We start from the raw sequence: 11,403 nt of genomic DNA on the forward strand, positions 1-11,403 counted from the left end.
AACACTTTAGAAACGTGCTTAAAACGCTTCTTTGAGCTTGTCTGACGCTGAGAATGCATTATGCAATATCAACAAAATAAAAGGAATGTCCAAAACAATAAAACGTTTCAGAATTGTTCTAAAAACGCTTATATAGTCTTGTCTCGCTGAAAATGCATTGTGCAATGTAATTTTTAGGAAAGTATTAAAACACTAAATCTCTTCAGACCGGTTCATGAAGTGAATTTTTTTAACTTCTTTGATAATTAAACTACACTAGTTTACTAAATAAACAAGCACAGATATGTGCTTAAAGTGCTTCTTTGAGCTTTGTACTGGAAAGTACAAAAACATTTCCGAACTGTGCAAAGAGCGCTGCATTGAGCTTGTCTGACGCTGAGGATGTATTGAGCAATGTCACTGTCAAGAAAGTAACTTTAATATTCAAAACAATTAAACACTTGAAAAATGTGCTTAAAACGCTTCTTTGAGCTTGTCTGACTCTGAACATGAAGTGATATTTTTAACTACTCTGATGATTAAAATACACTTTTATACTACAACCCCTGGCAAAAATTATGGAATCACCACTCTTGGAAGATGTTCTGTCAATTGTTTAATTTTGTAGAAAAAAAATAAATCACAGACATGCCACAAAACTATCATTTTTCAAAATGTCAACCTTCTGGCATTAAGAAACAATAAAAAAAAGAAACAAATATAATAGTTGTGGTCAGTCACAATTGCTTTTTTTAGATCAAGTAGAGGAAAAAATTATGGAATCACTCAAATCTGAGGAAAAAATTATGGAATCACTCTGTAATTTGCAGTTTAAAAACAAAACATCTGCAGCAGATTAGATTTGCTAATTATTCTTCAGTTTAAAAACAGTGCTTACACCTCGGAGAGCTGTTGCACAAAGCAGATTGTCATGAATCATGGTTCCAACACAAGATATGTCAGTTGAAACAAATGAGAGGATTATAAAACTCCTTCAAGAAGATAAATCATTGTGGAATGTTGCAAAAGATGTTGGTTGTTCCCAGTAAGCTGTGTTTAAAATCTGGAAAAAAAAAATGGGAAGGTTGTAAAAGGGAAGCATACTGGTAGACCAAGTAAGACATCAAAGCATCAAGATAGAAAACTTAAAGCAATATGTCTTGAAAACAGAAAATGCACAACAAAACAAATGAGAAACAAGTGGCCGGAAAGTGGAGTCAATGTCTGTGACTGAACTGTAAGAAATCACCTAAAAGAAATGGGATTTACATACAGAAAAGCCAAACAAAAGCCACCATTAACACCTAAAAAGAAAAGAACAAGGTTAAAGTAGGCTAAAGAAAAGCAATCGTGGACTGTGGGTGACTGGATAAAAGTGATCTTCAGTGATGAATCGCGAATCTGCATTGGGCAAGGTGATGATGCTGGAACTTTTGTTTGGTGTCTGTCCAATGAAATTTATGAAGATAACTGCCTAAAGAAAACATGTTAATTTCCACAGTTGTTGATGATATGGGCCTGCATGTCGGGTAAAGGCACAGGGGAGATGGTCTTCAATAAATGCCAAAGTCCACATTGAAATTTTGGACGCTTTTCTTATTCCATCAGTTGAAAGGATGTTTGGTGGTGATGACTTCATTTTTCAAGATGATAATGCATCTTGCCATAGGGCAAAGGACGTGAAAACTTTCCTTCAAGAAAACATATAATGTCAATGGCATGGCCTGCAAATAGTCCGGATCTCAATCCATTTGAAAATCTCTGGTGGAAATTGAAGAAAATGGTCAATGACAAGGTTCCAACCTGCGAAGCTGATCTGGCAACAGCAAGAGACAGTTGAAGGCAGATTGATGAAGAATACTGTTTGTCATTAGTTAACTTCATGCCTCAGAGAGTTTAAACCATTATAAAAGCCAGAGGTGGTGCAACAAAGTAATAATGGTGCAGTGTTTTCTAATGATTCCATAATTTTTTCCTCAGATTTGAGTGATTCCATATTTTTTTCCTCTACTTGATCTAAAAAAAAAGCAATTGTGACTGACCACAACTATTATATTTGTTTCTTTTTTTATTGTTTCTTAATGCCAGAGGGTTGACAGTTTGAGAAATGATAGTTTTGTGGCATGTCTGTGATTTATTTTTTTTCTACAAAATTAAACAATTGAAAGAACATCTTCCAAGAGTGGTGATTCCATAATTTTTGCCAGGGGTAGTATATAACACACCACATATATATTATGCGTTGAGCTTGTCTGACACTGAAAATGCATTGTAAATGGTCACAATCAACAAAATGAAAGGAATGTCCAAAAACACTAAAAAAAAACTTCAGAACTGTGCTTGAAGCACCTATTTGCGCTTGTCTGACGCTTGTGTGATATAAAAAAAACTAATACACCTCAGAACTGTGCTTAAAGAACTTTTTTGAGATCCTCTGACGCCGAGAATACATCGCAGGTTCAATATGAACGATGTTACAAAAATGTAGAAAAACCCTAATACACTTCAGAAATGTGTCAAAGCGCTTCATTGAGCTTGTCTGTGGCTGAAAGTGCATTGTAAATTGTCACAATCAACAAATTGAAAGGAATGTCCAAAAACACTAAAAAACTTTCAGAACTGTGCTTAAAGCGCCTATTTGAGCCTTTCTGACGCTGAAAGTGCATTGTGCTATGTCACCATTAAAAAGTAACAGGAAAGTAAAAAATTATCAAAACACTTCAAAACTGTACATATATCACTTCATTAAGCTTGTCTGACGCTGAAACTGCATTGTGCAATGTCACTGTTAACAAAGTAATATTGTGTAATGTAAAGTAATATTGTGAAATGTAAAAAAACACTAATACGCTTCAGAATTGTGTCAAAAGCGCTTCATTGAGCTTGTCTGTGGCTGAAAGTGCATTGTATAATTTCAATGCGCAATGTCATTATCAGGAATTTTTTTTAAATCGTTTTAGAACTGTGCATGAAGTGATTTATTTGAGCTAATCTGATGACTTAAATACACTGTAAACAAAGTTGTTCTTAAAGAGCTTCGCTGAGATTTTCTGACACTGAAAATGCATTGTAAATTGTAACTACCAAAAAAGGTAACAGGAATGTTCAAAAACAATAAAACACTTTAGAAACGTGCTTAAAACGCTTCTTTGAGCTTGTCTGACGCTGAGAATGCATTATGCAATATCAACAAAATAAAAGGAATGTCCAAAACAATAAAACGTTTCAGAATTGTTCTAAAAACGCTTATATAGTCTTGTCTCGCTGAAAATACATTGTGCAATGTAATTTTTAGGAAAGTATAAAAACACTAAATCTCTTCAGACCTGTGCATGAAGTGATTTTTTTAAACTTCCTTGATAATTAAACTACACTGGTTTACTAAATAAACAAGCACAGATATATGCTTAAAGTGCTTCTTTGAGCTTTGTACTGGAAAGTACAAAAACATTTCCGAACTGTTCAAAGAGCGCTGCATTGAGCTTGTCTGACGCTGAGGATGTATTGAGCAATGTCACTGTCAAGAAAGTAACTTTAATATTCAAAACAATTAAACATTTGAGAAATGTGCTTCAAACGCTTCTTTGAGCTTGTCTGACTCTGAACATGAAGTGATATTTTTAACTACTCTGATGATTAAAATACACTTTTATACTAAATAACACACCACATATATATTATGCGTTGAGCTTGGCTGACACTGAAAATGCATTGTAAATCGTCACAATCAACAAATTGTGTCAAAACAATGTAGAAAAACCCTAATACACTTCAGAAATGTGTCAAAAGCGCTTCATTGAGCTTGTCTGTGGCTGAAAGTGCATTGTAAATTGTCACAATCAACAAATTGACAGGAATGTCCAAAAACACTAAAAACCCCTCAGAACTGTGCTTGAAGCGCCTATTTGAGCCTTTCTGACGCTGAAACTGCATTGTGCAATGTCACTGTTAACAAAGTAATATTGTGTAATGTAAAGTAATATTGTGAAATGTAAAAAAACACTAACAAACTTCAGAATTGTGTCAAGAGCGTTTCACTGAGCTTGTCTGTGGCTGAAAGTGCATTGTGCTATGTCACCATTAAAAAGTAACAGGAAAGTACAAAATTATCAAAACACTTCAAAACTGTACATATATCACTTCATTAAGCTTGTCTGAGGCTAAAACTGCATTGTACAATGTCAATGTGCAATGTCATTATCAGGAAAATATTTTAATCGTTTTAGAACTGTGCATGAAGTGATTTATTTGAGCTAATCTGATGACTAAAATACACTGTAAACAAAGTTGTTCTTAAAGAGCTTCGCTGAGATTTTCTGACACTGAAAATGCATTGTAAATTGTAACTACCAAAAAAGGTAACAGGAATGTTCAAAAACAATAAAACACTTTAGAAACGTGCTTAAAACGCTTCTTTGAGCTTGTCTGACGCTGAGAATGCATTATGCAATATCAACAAAATAAAAGGAATGTCCAAAACAATAAAACGTTTCAGAATTGTTCTAAAAACGCTTATATAGTCTTGTCTCGCTGAAAATGCATTGTGCAATGTAATTTTTAGGAAAGTATAAAAACACTAAATCTCTTCAGACCGGTGCATGAAGGGATTTTTTTAAACTTCTTTGATAATTAAACTACACTAGTTTACTAAATAAACAAGCACAGATATATGCTTAAAGTGCTTCTTTGAGCTTTGTACTGGAAAGTACAAAAACATTTCCGAACTGTGCAAAGAGCGCTGCATTGAGCTTGTCTGACGCTGAGGATGTATTGAGCAATGTCACTGTCAAGAAAGTAACTTTAATATTCAAAACAATTAAACATTTGAGAAATGTGCTTCAAACGCTTCTTTGAGCTTGTCTGACTCTGAACATGAAGTGATATTTTTAACTACTCTGATGATTAAAATACACTTTTATACTAAATAACACACCACATATTGTGAAAGAACAAAGAAATGTTAAGTTATACATAGCAAAAGACTCGCCTGCAATCAAGAGGTTTACGAATCCTGTTCCCGCTGACTTCAAACAGTTACTACTCCCCACCTAAGAAACATCTGTTAAGGTGTGAACTTTCCCATGTATATAAGAAAGACTGTTCCTTTGTTCAGGAGCACACTGCCCAGTTTACTATGTGAGACTTGTCAGTGTGTTCCTTCTCTGCAGACAAGATTAAACCTCTTTTTCTACTTCTAATCCAGTCTTCAAGGTATTTATTAAAAGGGTTCTTTTTCTACCACAATTTGGCACCCCAGATGGCCGGTTCGTTTGGGTTTGACCTGACGGACAGACATACTTGAGGACGCTCGTGGAGACCTTACACTTCATCCTTTTTACCTCGTTTTTTAGAGACAAAAGGAAGTATTTTCTGATCGTCAATGGTCTGCCCTGCGCTACTGTCCATACTCATACAGGTGAGAGAGAACCCTTCTTTGTTTTAGTAGTAATTCTGTAATGGAATAGTGATTTAAGTAGTTTTGTGGAACTGTGTGTATACGTTGTCCCCTAGAAGCTTACCGAAAACTGGGTTTTCGGGGTCGAGACTTCCCGTCTCTCGACTAAATGGGATTTTTGACCAAAGTTTCTCGATAAAACTTGGATTTACGTTGACGAATGTAACTTAGCAGGGCAACGACGAATAAGTTAAACACTGGGTGTTTAATTGAATGCATGGTCTGGGACCTGCAACTTGTGAACGGGTTGGCAAGTAGTATTCGTGACGTGTTGTGGCTGTGAGGCGCGCGCTTTAGCTCGGGGCGTATAGACAGCACTTGCACAAACTAAAAGACTGGATTCTTAGTAGATTTGAGAATGTGTGTTATATGTTCGTATTAATCGTTGTATGTGTGTGTTGTGTGTATGTAGCAATTGCCGTGTGTGTTTTTGTAACTTTTGGTGACTTGCCATTTGCCATTCTAAGGTATTATTTTTGGAAAATATTATCTTTTGGTTGGAGACCACTAAAACCTGTTAAATGGTCATATATCGTGTAACGTAATAACTGAGTAATTCAAAATTTTAACTCTTTACATAAAATAAAAAAATAAAAAAATAAAAAAATAAAAAAATAAAATAAAAAATAAAAAATAAATAAATAAAAATGGGCCAGACCAAGAGCAAAAAACATTCTGCATGTGATAACACTTATGATAGTCCTAATATACAATTTATGCGTGTCAATTATGGACTAGATAGTGTAAGTCAAATAAGTTATTGGATAACAGAATGTGGATTTCCAGAGAAGGGAAGTTTTAGTGAAAGACAATTAGAAATATTGAAAGAAAAGCTTGAACAAAAAGAAAGAGAATACAAGAGTAGCAAGAAGGAAAAGAAAAAACTTGTAGTAAATTGGAAAGCATTTGCAGAGTGGGAAAGAGAAGCCTACATAAGGGCAAGAAAAAATGTAGAGCAGGCAGGAAAAAATTCATCTGTCTCTCAGTGTGTTAAAATGCAGGCTACCCCTGACCTGGACTCCGCCCCCATACGCAGCCAGCAAAGGAACCCTTCTGAACAGCTTCAGCAGCAACAGGACGTGCAAGACAGCCAGACAGAGAGAGGAGGATCAGAAGGAGGAAGAAGAGCAATCACCTCCAGTACATCACATCTCTATCCAAACTTGACTCCTCAACCAACAGCTCCTCCCCCATACCACGAACCAACAACCCTTGCCCATGTGGACGAGGTGTCTCCACATCACACCAGAACAGGCAGACTCTACAGACATGATGCAAATCAAGAACAATCGTCACCAGTTCGACCAGACAAAGAAAGGCAAGCACATGCTGTGACACAAATGCCAATGGTGGAGGTCGCCGGAGCCGAAGGCATATTGCTGGTACACCGCCCATGGACCATAGCTGACATCAAAGAAGCCATGACACACCTACCAAACGTCAGAGAGGTGGGAGGTAACAAGTTTGCTGATGAACTGTTGATCTTCTGCAAAGAATTCAGACCAACTACTACTGAGCTCAGACGCCTCCTAATGGCCAAAATGGGCAATGATTGGTCACGTGCAGCAGCAGGATTTCCAGAAACGGATGTTAGAATGGAGCACTCAGAATGGGACAGAGACGTGAATAATACATATCGTGGATACATTATCCAGCTGTTGACTAGACTAAAGGAGAGTTTTCCATTAAGAATGGACATGACCAAAATTGCTGCTATTCAGAAAATTCCCAAGCCCATTACCAAAAAACAAATACTTTCCTTTTTAGGTATGTGTTCTTACTGCCGGACTTTTATCCTTAACTACTCAGTAATGGAGGCACCATTGAGAGAAATTGCTCATGGACAAGGCCTCAATGCACACAGCAAAGTGGCATGGACTAAAAACGCTGAAAAAGCCTTTGTTGACTTGAAATTGACTTTGCAAACCACACCTACATTAGGACTACCTGACCCATCTAGACCTTTTACACAGACAGTGGACGAGAAACAAGGTTGTATGGTTTCTGTACTACTCCAGGAGCATGGCGACAGATTGAGACCAGTTGCTTATTTTTCTGCTAAATTGGATCCTGTAGCAGCAGGACTTCCTATCTGTCTACGGGCAGTAGCTGCAGCTGAGAAGGCTGTCCTTGCTTCCAGAGATCTGGTTGGATATTCCCAATTAACCTTGCTGGTCCCACATGCTGTCTCCATGCTCCTGCTAGAACACAAAACTTCACATCAACCCAGCGATGGCTGCGGTACAACAATGTTATACTTGAAATGCCTAATATCACGGTCAAAAGATGTACAGTTTTAAACCCTGCCACTTTGTTGCCCACAGAGGAAGATGGCGATCCACATGATTGTGTAGCGGTTACTAATGAACTTTGTTCTCCCAGGCTAGACCTGCAGGAAGTTCCAATTCCTAATTCTAACCTGGAATTGTTTGTTGATGGATCAGCTTCTCGCAACCCTGAAACCGGCAAGAGTCAAGTGGGCTTTGCAGTGGTAAACGCTTATGATGTTGTCACATCAGGTCCTTTACCTTCACACTACTCTGCACAAGCAGCTGAACTTCAGGCCTTAATTGAAGCATGTAAATTAGCAGAAGGCAAAACCGTAACTATTTACACAGATAGTAGATATGCATTTGGAGTGGTCCATGACTTTGGCACAATTTGGAAGCACAGGAGATTTCTAACTAGCTCTGGTACTCACATTGCTCACCACTCTTTGGTTTCTCAGTTGCTTGATGCTATCCTTCTTCCAAAACAGGTGGCAGTTTGCAAGTGTGAGGCTCATACCAACAAATCTGATCCTGTTTCACTAGGGAATGCCAAAGCGGACGCTGCTGCCAAAGCTGCCGCTAAACTGCCATATAAACCTGTTTTGTCCCTTTTACAGGATTCTGAGGCCATACCATTTCTGCAGGTTTTTGAAATCCAGCAACGAGCTACTCCTGAAGAGAAAAAGGAGTGGAAAAAAGCAGGTTGTATTGTCTCTGATGGTGCGTGGTTGAGCCCTGATGGTAGACCGTGTCTCCCAAAATATCTATTCCCGTATTTCGCTAAATTGACCCATGGTAAAGACCATGTGTCAAAAACAGGGATGATTGCATCACTTACAAAACATTGGTTTACAAAAAACTTTACATCTTATGCACAGCAATTTTGTCAAAAGTGTCTAGTGTGCGTTACCAACAACACTGGCAGAGGCCGAGTAATGACACAAGCCGCACACCCTGTTCCAAACAAACCTTTTGATCACCTACAGATGGATTTTATTGAATTATCTCCCAGTGAAGGAAAAAAATACTGTTTGGTAATCGTGGACATGTTCTCCAAATGGATTGAAGCATTTCCAACAGCCAAACAAGATTCAGAGGCTGTAGCGAAGGCACTGATTAAAGAAATCATCCCTCGATGGGGAATTCCAGGTAAAATCTCTAGCGATAATGGTACTCCGTTCATAAGTGTAGCATTGAAACAGATCAGCCGATACTTGGGTGTTGATCTAAGACAGCACTGTGCTTATCACCCAGCCAGCGGTGGAGCTGTGGAAAGGGAAAATGGCACACTAAAAAACAAGCTCACCAAGTGCTGTGCCGAAACAAAATTGTCCTGGACTAAAGCGCTACCTCTGGTTCTCATGCAAATGAGAATGAGGGAAAGGTCAAAACATGGATTAAGTCCATTTGAGATTCTGTTCGGGAGACCTCCAAATACAGGAATTGGGCCAAATAAACCCACACCATTAGACGCAAACCAATGTGATGACGAAATGCTTGATTATTGTGTAAACCTGTCCTCTGCTCTGAATGTGATCCATAGGCAAGTAAAAGAAGCCCTTCCAACACCAGCGACGGGGCCACTACATGACTTAAAACCAGGGAATTGGGTAGTGATCAAAGACTTCAGAAGGACGAAATGGAATAAACAGAGGTGGACTGGACCGTTTTGTACAACTGACAACCTACACGGCTGTGAAAGTGACAGGCAGAGCCACCTGGGTACACGCTAGCCACTGCAGAAGAATTCCGGAGCCAGAAGAACAACAGTCACAGCCAGTAGACTCGTAGCTGATTCCAGATACAAATCAACTGCATTGCATTGTTGTCCGCACTTGAATGATAATTTAAACAACTCAAAAAATAGCCTGATAACCCCATGTTTGACAGCTTTTAGTTGTTTTTTTTGTTTCCCTTAGCTGACAAATAGTGGAAGGGAATGAGTAGACACTGACCTTCACATAGTGAGACATTAAATACACTCCAGTTCTATATGGAAAGACCATGGCATTTGTTCTGCGACCCAGGCTGGGGTGGACTGAAAAGATATTTTTGTGTCTTAATGTTAGTATGTCTAACAGTGCTTCCAATTGTGCAGTTTACCCGATCACAGGTTAAAGTAAAGTGCTCTGCTCCTGTTCCAGTATCCAATGACACCCACAACGCTACACGTGTTAGAAAATCGATAGCTAACACAATTCCCTATTCTTTGAATGCGTATTGGCAGTTTGCTAATTTCACTGCGGTAGGCCTTAAATTGCACACACCATTCGGATGTTATGTTTGTTCGGCTTTCCCTCACAGTACTGAGCAAGTAGGAAGCTATAAGCCAGCTATGGTATCTATAAATCAGACGATCTGTGCCGCCTCTTTTAGTAAAATTTCTAATCAATCACCATTAGAGGGCCATGAAACTATAACTGGGTTTGTTCGACAACCATATCTTCATAACAATCTAAGAGTAGATCACCTACCAAACAGCACACAAAGTATAGATGCCTGCCAGAGCTATGGTGAGGTGACGGCTATACCTCAAGTAGATTTTAAACAACCTGTAATATTACCTGACGAACTAAAGTTCCCAGTATGTTTCCTTAGAAAAGGCAGGGTACACGTAGGGCAACTGCCAAGGTCAACTTGCTCAGTCATCTATGTTGAATGTACAGATAGTAACTGCTCCAATGCTAACGGTTCCTATACCACTCCTAGCCACCGGGGTACTAATGGCTTGGTAGATTGGTTTTGGATTTGTGGAAACACTGTACAAATATATCTGCCGGCTGAGTGGAGTGGACTCTGTGCTTTCTCACCCCTTAGGGCACAAATGACAATTATTCGAGCAGCTCAAGTACACGTAACCAATATTAGACGCAGACGATCATATGACGAAGTACCAATAGAGCATCAAACAACTAGCAAATGGCATAGGTTTTGGACATCTGTACTGTCTCCGTTTGGGACAGTTGAACAGTGGCACGCTATTGAGGACATACATTATAAGCTAGTGTTGTTTACTAATTTCACTTTGCAAGCATTAGATGGAGTAAAAGTAGAGCTTACAGCTTTGAGGATGACTGCTATGCAAAATAGAATGGCTTTAGACATGCTTTTGGCTAAGGAAGGAGGGGTATGTCAGGTTGTAGGAGATAAATGTTGTACTTATGTTCCCCCAAACGATGCCACAGATGGAAACATAGCTAAAGCCTTGAATAACATTAAGCAGTTAACCAATAGTTTAACCAAGGAAGAAACACTGAAAGACACTTGGGGCATGTGGTATGGAATGTTTGGATGGCTGGCTCCACATCTATCAATGCTAATTCCAGTTTTAGTTGTGATTATAATATTTTTTTTACTTGGACCTTGCCTAATACACTGTTTACAGTCCTTAATTTCTAGATCCATGCAAAATCTTGCTGCTCCAGCATATGCACGACTGCATCAACAACATCTGGACAGAAATCAGGACTGCAAACCAGAAACATATGATGATATGTTTTATATGGACGTGGACTGTTTGTGATGTTACATGGCATATTAATGAAGCAATGACTTAAACCCGAAATGGAGTGTTATTGTGGATGTATTCTATGTCTTTTTTTTCCTCTTTCTCTTTTCCCTTTTATTTTGTTACCTTAAAATTTTGTTTTATATGCTTTTATACTTTTTAGTTATGCTAACTTGTTGAGTTAATTTGGT

The sequence above is a fragment of the Trichomycterus rosablanca genome, chromosome 15 (genome assembly GCF_030014385.1).
Source record: "Trichomycterus rosablanca isolate fTriRos1 chromosome 15, fTriRos1.hap1, whole genome shotgun sequence".
Classification (NCBI taxonomy): Eukaryota; Metazoa; Chordata; class Actinopteri; order Siluriformes; family Trichomycteridae; genus Trichomycterus; species Trichomycterus rosablanca.